The sequence below is a fragment of the Ambystoma mexicanum genome, chromosome 4p (assembly GCF_040938575.1).
Source record: "Ambystoma mexicanum isolate Mex_15411 chromosome 4p, UKY_AmexF1_1, whole genome shotgun sequence".
Taxonomy (NCBI): domain Eukaryota; kingdom Metazoa; phylum Chordata; class Amphibia; order Caudata; family Ambystomatidae; genus Ambystoma; species Ambystoma mexicanum.
Genome location: NC_090927.1, coordinates 1263709047 through 1263722061, shown reverse-complemented (window position 1 = coordinate 1263722061; position 13015 = coordinate 1263709047). Strand labels below are relative to the sequence as shown.

At 51.9% G+C, this 13015-nt stretch overlaps 1 protein-coding gene across 3 annotated transcripts in view; it reads right to left on the bottom strand.

The window, feature by feature from the left end:
- The window catches only part of WDR27 (WD repeat domain 27), a 2413256-nt gene that overhangs the window by 961744 nt on the left and 1438497 nt on the right, over positions 1-13015 (bottom strand). The gene's annotated exons all lie outside the window — the stretch shown is intronic.

Genomic DNA, 13015 nt, shown 5'->3' with positions numbered 1-13015 from the left:
TAGCATGTGTTGGGGCATCAAGAAGAGAGAAAGATTGAATTGGTGGGACAATCATATCTGTGGAAAGGGGAGGTGGTGAGAGGTCTAGGGTAAAGCAAATGGAAGCTCTGGCTGGCTCCTATATGGCTAGAGCTGTGGACATTTATGAAAAACCTGCTCCAACCCTTCCAGGTCAATGCTGAAATGGGTAGAGCCCAGGCCAACCATGTCACTAATGGACTGCTACTCTGGCAAGCCAAGATGACGAGATCAAAAACCTCACCACAACAGTTGTTCCACGGTGGATCTGTGTGGAGAAAGGGGTTATATGAGGACTTCCTTTTATGTAACCCCTCCAGAGTGGGAAAGACCGGGCCAGATTGGCCAGGGACAACCAACTAACCAGAAGACAGGGAGGGGCATAAAAGAGACCCCTAGAGGCAGGGAGCTGGGGGTTGTGCCTGTATGGTCAGAGGAAGAGATAACAGAACAAGAGATCAGCAAAAGGAAGGGCCTTGCTGAGGCAATTTTTGGAGCACTGAGGCACTGGTTATTGAGAGCAAGTGGTACTGCATTGTGAGAGTGCATGAAAGACTACCAATTGTGATTAGAAGAGGGTGTGTAGATAGTGAACGTGAAGAAAGAGTGAAAGAGGGAGTAGTTAACATCAAAAGTTGGAGGCAAGGCCTACGAGTGAAAGATCAGATGGATTGAAGAAGGTGCAGGAAGAAGGACAAGAGGAGAGGGGTGGAGTGGAAGGTAGAAGAGTGCAGAGAGTAGAGAGAAGGAAAGGAATATGTGAGCTTGACAAAACCCAATAACACATATTAGATCACTAATCACTGCATAGTGTAGGGGAAGTCTAGGAAGTTCCTGAGAGAGGTTAGACAGATAAGGCATTCTGCCTTTATGTCTTTACCTCTAGAGTAAGTTAGAACCTAGACAGTGGGGGACCATAATCAATATGTACAAACATTGGAAGTGGCGATGACTGTGTTAGGGAGGCGGTGCTTTTCTTTTTTTTAAAACTTTTATTTTTGAACGGCAGAAGTACACAAGGCAGTAGGTACATAGCATTAACATCTTGGAGCAACACATCAAAAGGGATACAGCAATCACAACATGAACAGCCGGGCGGTATCTGAGAGGGAGCATAGCAGTCCAAAGACAAGGGAACAAGGTGGGGGCTCACCCAGTGGGATCAGAGCCCGACGGGGCAGGAGACAGACCAGATTCGGGGGTGGCCTCGTCCCGGATACTGAGGTAGGTGTTGAATGCAGCCCAAATGTTCCTGGGGCGAGACTGGGCGGGGAGCATGGACAAGTATTCTTCTTCGCAATTGCGCGACCAGGTGAGTAAGCGCAACCATTTCTGAAAGGCCGGGGGAGCGGGGCTTTTCCAGCTCTGGAGTATGCACTTTTTAGCAATCATACAGCCTATGTTTAGGAACTTAGCTAGGCGCCTGGTTCCATCAGTTTTCCAGACCCCGAACAGAATCGACAAGGGGTCAGGATCAACCACAGTTTCAGCTATGTCAGAAAGTGTTTTCAAGATGCATTCCCAGAACCCAGATAGCTCCCTGCAGAACAGAAACATGTGAAGGTGATCAGCCCCCTCAGATCCACAGCGAGGGCACCCGGTCGCAGTGGCCCGGGCGAACGCCGAGGTCCTGTGTGGAGTATAGTAGAGCCTATTGAGAAGTTTGTACTGTATGGCTCGGTAGCGGAAATTGAAGGAGACTTTTTGAGTATGTAGACACATTGCGCCCCAGTCGCCATCAGACAACTCCAGGCCCAGCTCATTCGCCCAGTCGTCACGCGCCCTAAGTGCTGGAGTTGTGATGGACTCCTGAAGGATCCTATATAGTGAAGAGACGACACTACGGGCGCCGCCTGAGTTGGCAATGTATGCGATCGCCGGGTTATCCGGGGGCTCATCGGGAAATGAGGGCCATGCAGTGCGGAACGCTGCCCGTAGCCTATAGTACTGGAGGGTCTCCAAGGCGGATCTAGTGTGGCCCTGTTTCCATGTTTGGGGGTCAATGAACTTGCCCTCTGGGTAGAAATCGGACAGCGCTTGATACCCCAGCATTCCCCAGTGTTGAGCCAGGGCGTTATCGTGTGTAGGTTCCAGAGCAGGCAGGCGCCACACCGGGAGCCATCTGTAGTAGGGAGGGGACTCGTCCGTCGGACTTAGCAAGCGTTCCCATGCGTGGATGGTCGTGGCGACAGGGTCAATGGGTGAATCAGGTGTGTAGTGGCGATGTAATATAAGGGACATCATGTTGGTACCGGCGGCTGCTAGTCGCTCTAACTTGACATGTGGTCGCGTTGGGGAGCCCGGGTACCAATGGGTGGCATGTTGAGCCTGGGCCGCAGTCCAGTAGAGTAACAGATTCGGAGCGGTGAACCCCCCTTGTTTATAGGTGAGCGCCATGTCAGACCACTTCTTACGCACTGCACCCGAGTGCCACAGGAACTGAGCGCATAGTGTATGCAATTTAGTGAAGTAGGCCTTCCCAGGCCACACGGGAACGTTGCTAAAAGTGTAAAGAAGCTTGGGGAGCAGGATCATTTTAATTAGGGAGAGACGACCAGCCATGGATAGTGGGAGCGACCGCCATCTTAACATCTTGGCCTCGGCAGTTTGCGCTGCGGTGGAGTAATTGTCGGTTATCAGAGTAGATTTGGTCAAGGATATCTGCACCCCCAGATATCTGACACCGTCCGGAGACCAACGAAAGGGGTACTCAGTGGTAGGTTGTTGGGTAGATTTCGTGAGCGGGAAGATATCCGACTTTGAGTAATTGATCGTGAAGCCAGAGTAGGTACCAATACGGGTAATGTCCCTAAGTATGGGGTCAATGTGGGTCGCGGGCTCTCTAATGTATAATAGCACGTCATCTGCATATAAGGATATGATTTCGGGGTCATCCTTCAGCCGTATCCCCTTGCGGGCATGCCGAGCACGGACATAATCCGCCATTGGCTCAATTGCGAGGGCGAAGAGGATCGGGGAGAAGGGGCAGCCCTGCCGGGTACCCCTGAAGAGTGTGAAGGGGTCGGATGTCAAAGAGTTGGCTCTGACCCGGGCCACAGGGGAGGCGTATAGTAGCTTAATGACCCCGATCATGTTTGGGCCAACTCCCATCGTCTCCAGCACCAGCCACGTGTAGTTCCAGGAGACCATGTCAAAGGCCTTCTGAGCGTCCAGAGTGACCGCCACGGCCTGGGCCTCTGATTTATACGAGACATGACATTGAACAGTCTTCTTATATTATGTGAGGTGGACCTGCCGGGAACGAAGTCTGCTTGGTCCTCGTGGATCAGATATGGCATAATGGGGAGAAAGCGGTTAGCTATGGTCTTAGCAATGATTTTCGTGTCTAGGTTCATGAGGGAAAGGGGCCTGTAAAACCCACATTCGTCGTCCGGTTTGCCAGGCTTGAGCAGTACCGTGATGACGGCCTCACGCATGGACGGGGGAAGAATAGAAGAGCGGAGCGCTTCGACCCAGACCTCGAGCAACTTGGGAGCCAGTACGGACACGTGTTCTTGGTAAAACTCAGCCGTGAGGCTGTCAGGTCCCGGCGCCTTGCCTTTGGGCAGGTTAGATATGGAGGTTACTATTTCGTCCAACGTTATCGGGGAGTCCAGCTGGTCGCTGGTAGCAGGGGAGATTTCGGTGGTGGGGATCTGAGTAAGCAGCTCGCGCATGTGTCGTTCGGAGTGTTCGGGAGGCTGGGAGTAGAGAGACCTGTAGAACTCGGTAAATATCTCCAAGATCTGTTGGTCAGCCCACTGTGCATTGCCAGATGCATCTTTGATGGAGGTGATCTGAGCTCGGCCAAATTCCCCCCTCACCACTCCTGCCAATGTCTTCCCCGGTCTGTCCCCCTCGCCATAATTCCTGGCAGCCTTTGGGCGGCTGAAGTACTGGACTTCATTGGTAGCGAGCGTATTATATGCCTGCAGTTCCTCGCTGATTTGGAGAAGTAAGGCGGGATCGGCGCCAGTGGAGCATTGCTGCTCCAGCTGTTTCAGTTTAGCTTCAGAGCGATCGAGGCTGGCTCGGATAGCTTTCAGTACCCCAGCCTCCCGCGAGATGGACATCCCCCTAATGAATACCTTAAAAGCCTCCCACCGAACCGCGGCTGAGGTGTCCTGAAGAGAGTTGTGGTCAAAAAAGGATATAATGTCTGCAAGTATATCAGCCCTAAAGACGATGTCCCTGAGGGCCTCAGATTTGAAACGCCAAGTGCTCAGAGTCGGAGTGGGTATACCCAGCCTCACAGAAAGTGCGATTGGAGCGTGGTCAGATAAAGTGCGGGGGAGAATCCAGGACCCCTCCCATGGTTTCCTTGGACACTAAGAACAGGTCTATACGAGACGAACTGTCGTGGACCGATGAGTAATAAGTGTACTCCCGGGACACGGGGTGTACTGTCCTCCAGGCGTCGCAGACATTGAGCGTCTGCATATGGCCACATAACCTGCGTGCGGCACTTGTAAGGGCTCGGGAGGACGTGCCAGTCCTGTCCAAGACAGTGTCAAGAATAAGGTTTAGGTCACCCCCCCATATAATCTGGACCCCCACGTAGCCCAGTAGTATGGCAGTTACCGCATCAAAGAACTCAGGAGAGTCAACGTTGGGGCAGTATGTGTTAACAAGTAGGTATTCTCTATTCACCATCGTGCAGTGTAATATGATATAGCGACCCTCGGGACACACGTAACTTTTGTGCAGGATGAATTTGATCGATTTGTGGATCATTGTGAGGACTCCCCTGGATTGGGAGGAGTATGAAGTGAAGAATCTATTGGGACCCCACGACGGGGCCATGGTGCCCGGAATGTGGGCATTGGAGTGTGTCTCCTGCAGGAGTAGTATCCTGCAGCCATGTCTATTAGCAAAGGCCATGATCTTGCGGGCCTTGGTGTGATTGCTCAATCCGCGAATGTTCCAGGACATTATAACGGTAGACATGTCAATGGCGGATCTCTAATCCCGGTGTACCCGTATCAATGAACATCCCAGGTGTAGCAGCAGTGTTCACTGTCGGGGTTGAGGTCGGGAGTGCGCTTATGTATTGCCAGTGTGCGTGCCGTGAGCCTTAGTGTGCCGTTTTTTTCAAATACCCCATCACCGCCCCCCACCCTCACCGCTGACCCAACTACAGCAGTGTAAACAATACCCACCCTCGACTGTGCAGAGCCGGGCCGACCCCAACATGGCCCAGACTGCGCAAAAGCCCAACAGGGGCTGGCCCACAATAAGGGCGTATACAAAACCAGTGCAATCGCAGTGGGGTGTGCCGTTGCCGTGCGGGAGCACGCTAGGAACCATTGGTTCCGTTACAAAACGAACATTGTTAGCGGGCAATACTTTGATACCCCAGTCCCGCCCCATGGAGCGCAGCCAGCAACACACATATCACATAGATTCAGCAACCCAGCCCAAGCGGAGCTATGAGAGGAACCACCTTCTAGTGGTCGTGGATAGAGGGGAACGGTTGCGGCCAGACCACGGGAGCTGTGTATATTAGAAAGCAGCAGGAGTAAGTGTGGTAGGGTCACTTGGACGAGGTGACAGTTGCTCCTCAAGGAGCAATACTTAAGCCCACATAGGAAAGCATTGCATCCAAGTGGATACAGAGGTGTGATCGCTCGCGTATGCGAACCAAGAGAGACAGGACTCAGTCCACACATTAGCATAGTATCAAGGCATCACAAGGCAATTATAGAGTTCACTCGTTATTCATGTTGTCATCAGCCGGAGGATGGAGCGGAACATGTGCCTCAATTAATTTAACCGCCTCAGAAGGCACTGTAAAAAAGTATAGTTTATCGTTGAACGTGAACTTCAGGCGTGCAGGGAAGAGGATGGCATATGGGATGTTCCTTTCCCTGAGGAGTTTCTTCACTCCAAGGAACTGGCGACGTTCCTGCTGAACTCCGGTGGAAAAGTTGGGGAAGATCCTGATGACCTGCGAGTCGAAGCGTAGCTCGCCTTTCTCCCGTGCGAGGCGAAGAATTAGGTCGCGGTCTTTGAAGCTCAGGACCTTGGCAATGATGGGTCTCGGAAAGTCACCGGGTTTAGGCCGAGGTGAGAGCGCCCTATGGGCCCTTTCAATGGTGAAGAACGGAGACATGTCCGGATTACCCAGTAGTTCCTTCAGGAGTTCCTCGACCGCTAGTTCCAGTCGACCCTTCAGCGCATTTTCAGGGACACCCACGATGCGTATATTGTTCCTGCGTGACCTAGATTCGAGGTCATCACATTTGGCTTTGACCACCTTCATATCCGAGACCAGAGTGGACACCGTGCCCTGGAGTGTAGATATATTATCCTCATTGGTGCCAATCCTGTTTTCGGTCTCCGTGATTCGGGCCCCCTGCTGATCCAGTTTGGCTCTCAGTGAGGCTACATTGGCATTAATGTCATCAAGCTTTTCATGAAAGGCCGCAAAGTTTCTAGCCATGGACTCCATTATCGTTGTGAGGTCAGTAGTGGGTGCCTCTGCGCCCGGCGGTTCATCAGCAGGGTCGCATGGTGCGTGGGCCAAGTCGGGTCTCAGGGCGGCTTTAGCGAATTTGTCCATGGCCCCGGTTTTATTGTTATTCCTCGATCTGTTGGACATCGTGAATGTTGTGGCGGGGCCCCGAGCAGCCAAAGTGAAGACTCGTGTGGGAAGAAGCAGGAGAGGTTCAAGGCAGATGACAATGGTCCAGCTCGCCAATTCAAGCAGATCCCGACATAGGTGATAGGAGCTGTGGCGTCAGGAAGGTATAGAGTAGCAGCAGGGATGGCGCGATCCAACCGCTCTGGAGGGTGATGCTGGTGTCCAGAACAGGCCCGGAGTGAGCACCATGGAGAGTACCAACCGCAGGAGTATGGGCCTTAGTACTTATGCGGGTGTTGCATGGGGCCGTGAAGATGAAGGTGAAGACCAGCAGGCCGCGCCAGAGTGTGGGCCCCAGTGTTAGTCCGGGGTCGCCGCGCCCGGAGGGTGGCGGGAGCGGACCGACCCGAGTCTGCCGGGATGTAGGGACATGGGCCCGGAGAGCGATCAGAGTGGCGCGGGAGCCAGCCGGGGCCGCCCGGCGCGGGGACCGAGGCCCAGGACGGGGATGGTCTGTAGCGGTAACGGGGGCCTCAGCGCGCCGCAGCCCCAGCAGCCCCTCACCTGGTATGTAGCCCGCAAGTGTCCAGTCGGGAAGTAGGTGTAGCTTCTCAGGTCTTCGGGTGTCGCCGGAGGTAGATCCGATCTCGGCAATGGTGCAGAGCGGACGTCGTAGGGCGCGACAAGGCCGCTAATGTCAGACTAGCGGGCCCCAGTCAAGCGCCGCCGCCAAGCCCAGCAGTGGGCGCAGCTCCCCCCAGAGAGGCGCACCGTCCAAGTGTCGAGTCGCGCGGAGGAGAGACAGCCAGGGGCCTTCTAGTGCCGGGCCTCACGGTCGGGGAGAGTGGGCTAAGCGAAGCCCAAAGAAGCCCGAACAGCGGGCGCCAGTCCGGCGAAGAGAGCGACCCAGTCCGCGGCGCTCCCGGCACAGATCACAGGCCCAGCGATGTACGTCTCCGCAGGCGGGCCAGTGGAGGGATGCGGCGGGGTAGGCCCGAGGGTCTCGCAGAGTGGATCTCCGGTTCCCATGGTCCGATCTGAGTCAGGATCACATCGACACGTAGCTACAGCTATAGGGATGCCAGTGGGTCGGTCGATTAGTCGCAGCACTGCATTAGCCCGCAGATGTCATCGGATGAAGAGCGGCTGTGCACAGAGCTCAAGAGCTAGGCAGCCATCTTGACGGCTGCTCAACAGCGCCCCCGAGGCGGTGCTTTTCAAGACCAGAGAGAGGAATTGAGTGGGGCCCTGGAAAATCAAATAAAAACTCCTGAACTAGCTCAGAGTTGGAGAATTTCATGACCCATCTGTGACATTTGTTTTCTCAGTGGATCGGGTGGGGTTGCACTGAGAAACCCCAACCAAGTCCTCCACCAGATAACTGGTACAACTCTGCGGAGACCGGGGACAACAGCGCTCCCTGAGCCACGCTCCTGATACTTCAGTGGTGGCTATGGTACCGAGAACACCAGAGACATCTCCCGGCAATCCTCAGGGGCCAAATGATGGTGACATCATCACGCTCGTGGCAAGTCACACAGTGATTATGCCATAACAATGGCTGTGTCCCGCAGAAGAAATACCTGTGTCTGTTTCACCCAGCACTTTTCATCTGTTTCTGCAGGAGAGCAATCTATCTCTCTGTTCTTTGCCCTGTGGATCTTGCGTTTGGTGTATCTCTAGCATTCTGGACATGGCTCTGTTTTCCTGGATTTTGTCCAATTGTCCCCTGAAACCATTGTTTTGTAGTTTGTTTCCATTGTTGTTTTCCATACTGAATTTGCAAGGATTTTGACTTTTGTTTTTTGAGTACCACAGATTTTCCTTTAGCTGAATAACTCTGGGAGTGGACTTCCCCCTGTCCTATGGACACCAGGTTTTTGCACTTTTCATTCTGGCTTTATGTTTTACAGAACTCAGGTAAGGTGGTGACCCAGAAGAGGGAGGATGGGTGTAGTTCTTTACATAGCATGGGTATAGTTTTACCTGCTTATTGTTTTTTGTTTTGCAGTTTAGGAAATGTCCCTCAGGACACCATCCACCCTTTCGCCCCATCACTCCTAGTGGCTGCTGCAAACCCCGCCCATACATAGGTTGATGTCTCCCACATGTTAAAATATGCAGGAGACGGCAACATATTGTGAATAGAGTGGTCTGAGTGTTCAGAGTTCAGTTAAAGTGAATGGAAGGTAGATTTACTGAGTGTGTCAGGTATTCCTTAAATATACTGTCATCACAAACACCACGTTCAGAATGGCAATATATTTAAGGACACATACAGTGTTCATAGGTCCCTGTTGGTTTCATACATCCCTGTACCCGCCATGAAGATAGAGAACCATACAAATAGTCCCAGACATTCCTAAAAGCTCGACTATGCGATTGGGCGGGGAGATTTTGCGAGCCCTGCAGTGGTCAGCTGTGCGAGTCGATCTAGTTCACATGACCTCTGCCCCAAGCACCCGTCAATCAGTACTAGCTTTGCAGGTCTTTTTTCTTTACTTAAGCAGATTTCCAACCTCTTTTGTTTTGCAGTTGGTCAGCAGGATTAAGTGGAGCTGGGTCACGAGACCTCCGCCCCCACCCTAGCACTTAGCCCTGTCCCTTCCTTTCCTTTCTTAACTGCTACATCACAGGGCATCTCTTGCTGAGTCATTTGAAGTGAAGGGCAAACGAAGGACGACCAGAACGACCCACAAACAGAACCCCTGTTCCTCAACTATCAGGTAAGCTGCCTCGCATATGTTTTTCTCCCCGCTCTCCCAGCAACCCATCCCCACAATCACCACTTATCACTAACGACGCCAATCACCAGCAACATCATGGACACTACATCACAGCAACCTTTCCCCCATCCCCATCAGCACTCCATCATCCACCACTCCAAGAAAACTGATGCTTGCCAATGGTCACTCGGCAATCAACCAGCAGACATCACCGACCTCATAGCTACACACAACTTGGATGGCATCTTCATTACAGAGACCTCCACCCACATCCTAGAATTCCTCATCCCCAACCTTGCGTAGCTCAAGTAACTGTGCCTACACGCAGACGACTGATCACCACTGCCAAGACCAAGTAACCAGAACACCATAGCCAAGTCCAGCAATGAAAGCAGAGCCATATTCAAAGCCATTAAGTTTTGAATCAATCCTCTGCTATACCCACCAATACAACACTCCATCAAAAAATCCACTGCCATCAATTATTTCTTCATCAACAAAATCAGCATGACCCACCAGCCCATAAACACCAATACAACAACTGACACACTTTCAATCTAGCAAAACAACCACTAACTGGACAACTGTCAAGACAATCACCATGAAAGACATGAATGTAACCCTAGCATCCCTCAAGGTCACATCTTGCACAGATGAGTTTATCCCTGCTGCCGTACTCTAGTCTATTTTTGACTGAGGCACTCCTCAATTACATGGCAATCATCAACAGCGCCCTCACTCAAGGAATCTTTCTTCCCCTCAACCCTCAAGACCAGAAAAACCCTCACGCCTCACAAAATACCAACACTGGAGCCTGATGAACTGAACAACTATTGCACCATCACCTATCATCCCTTTGTAGGTATGCTTCTTGAGAAAGCAGTAGCTACGCAAACCCTCAAACACAAACGCCAACAACCTTCTTCAGTCCTGCCAATCTGGCTTCAGACCAAGATACAGCACGGAAACGGCTAACATCGAAGCAATTGACCATAAACTTAACATCCCCGGCAAGGGCCATCCTTGCCTCTTGGTTCTCCTCAACCGGCCAGCCATGTTTGACACAGTAAACCACCAGACACTCAAACTTCTACTTCGCGTGGATCAGCAAGACCGTCCAAAACTGGTTCAAATCCTAATTTGCTAAACACCACCAATTCGCCCAAATGGCTTCCTCCAGATCACTAACTCTACCCATCACCTGTGGAGTGTTGTAAGGATCTATCCACTTCTCCCTTGATCTTCAGCCTTTACCATTTACGGGTAGGGTTTTATGGGGTTTGTTCCATTGCAAATGAACATTTTCTGAAAATTGAGTGGAGCGCTCCATTGCATTGCTTTTTTAAGGGGTATCTGTAATCCACCCATCTGCATTGCACACATGTTTGTCATGATTCCTGCCCCTCATGTCCCCAGCCCTCCAAGATGTCAGGCTGGAGCCAGGCCACGATCACCTACATGGCCCTCAAGGGCCTCTCCATCCCTCCAAAGACCCACTTGGAATCAGACTTGGCGCTTGTGGCACCAGACTCACTCTCTCCCATGGGATAACATTGGGGATTGGACTTGTACTGCATTGATGGGGACAAGATGGATGCCCCCACATATTTCGGTTCCCAGAACTGCATGTGCGGTCTAGTCTTTTGGGTGTGGTTCAGCCCAGAGGCACCTGGGATACCCAGAGACTATTTAAGCCACACCCAGGCTGAGAAACATGCTTTGCGTTTTCTGCACCTGCAGCGCGACACTCACCGTGTTCGGATTGGTCTCCAGTAGGCCTGCATCTTTCTTCTGCGCTCAGCTCCTGCAAGAACACTGTTAGGAACAGCCTTACCTTGCGGCGCTTCTGCCCATCAGTCATCGCTCCTTCTGTTCTGCGGGCATCTTTGGCGGTGTCATTCCCATCCCGCACGCCGCTTCCTAAGGAAAAGGGAAAAGAACAGAAAAAAGGCATTGGTAAGCATTCTGCAAATCTTTGCTTATTTTTAAATACTGTACGAGCTTCAAACGCTTACCAGAATCCCAGCCACTCTAGGGGACTCTGTCTCCGGAACTTCTCATCCATCTGCAAGAGGGAAAAGACACTCCAGGATAATGTGGAAACATCTAGAGGCACCGCATACCGCGCTTATCCACCACATTTGTTCTTCATAACCGGCATCCACGCTGAAAACGTCGCGGCACCTAAAAGACAGAAAAAGAACTCAGTTCAATGCAAATGCGAAAGGGGTGAATCGCGCTTCGCGCTCTCACTCACCTTCAGCGCTACTCATCTCAGCAGCACGCTGCCATCCCCGGACACCGGCCATCATCTAAGGAAGGAAAGGAACGAAGTTAGAGAACTGTTCAAAAGACTCATTATACTTACCTGTCGGACTCTTGCCAGTGAAGTAACTAGGCAGCAACGAGCCCGCATCAATCAACGCGCCCCTGCGCTGAAGACAGTGTTAGGGAGAATTCTCTCTTTAGGCTGAATTTCCTAACCTAGTGAGTCCCCCAGCAGCTTTGCTGGATTTCTGGAGTTTGTTTTTTCTCCTGCCAAGAGTGAGACTCTTTTTTTCTCCCACTCTTGGACATGATTTATGGTGTTCCTTTGACTGTTAATGGGTTTTATGGGCTATGGGGTGCTTTACTCCTTAGGGTCTCATGTGTTTTTCCTATGTGTGTTACACAGCACCCTCCGTGCCGTAACACAGGGGTGTCATGGTGACACCCCACCATAGACTCCATACCCTGGGACTGACTACTGTCTCCCAGGGCATGTAAAGTCACCATTGGCTTTACTAGTCCCAAATTATTAACAGAAACCGGTACAAACCATCATATTGTGGACGTACTGGTCGGGGCAATTCGATTGCCCCGGGGTCTGTTAGTCGAGGGGGCACGTCTCCGTCCCCCCTGATCAAGTTTTGGCTGGTGGCAGTGGAAACTACTTTTTATATTCGACCGCAAATATATTCCTATGGGATTTTCCCATTGTTCGAGGCTACCAACTTTAATTATTTAATTTTCATAGCCTCGAACATACCGCCGGTTTATTTAATTAATATTAATTCGCCGGTTGGTATTTTTTGCCAGGACTCGATTCTAAAATGGCGTTTGTGTTCTATTCTGTGACTCCAACCCAAGTCGAGCCCTTTGTTCCACTTTTTGGCAGGCTTCTCCACAGAAGCCTCCAAAAGTGGTGCCACACTGTCTGGGTAACACAGGGGGTGTGGGAGGGGGTTTAGGCACCCTGGACTGAGTTACCTTGGTAACTCAAGTCGCACTCTTGTGTGATTGGCCCAAGTGGTGAGCCGGCCGGCTCACCACTTAGCATGTTTGATTGACAGCTAGACTGAGTGAATGGGGGTGTGCTGCATAAAAGCAGGGCTTTGGGGACTGGAACTTCAGAAGTCGCCACAGGACCTGAGAATCCGACGAGGGAGAAGCTGAGCTGACCTACCACGACGACACCACTGGTGGCGCCCTGCGGAACCGACTCACCACTTCCCGACGACAGAGAAGATCTACCGGCTGGAGAGGCTTCTTCCCCTGACTGGTGGGCACAACCAGTTTACCTTCTTCTCTTCGCACCCCAGACCGGCTCGTGGTAGAATTGCCCGTGCCAAGCACCCCGGCAACCGGATAGCCACTTACCACTGGACCGCGAATAAACGGACCGCTCCTTTTACCTGAGAACTCCGCG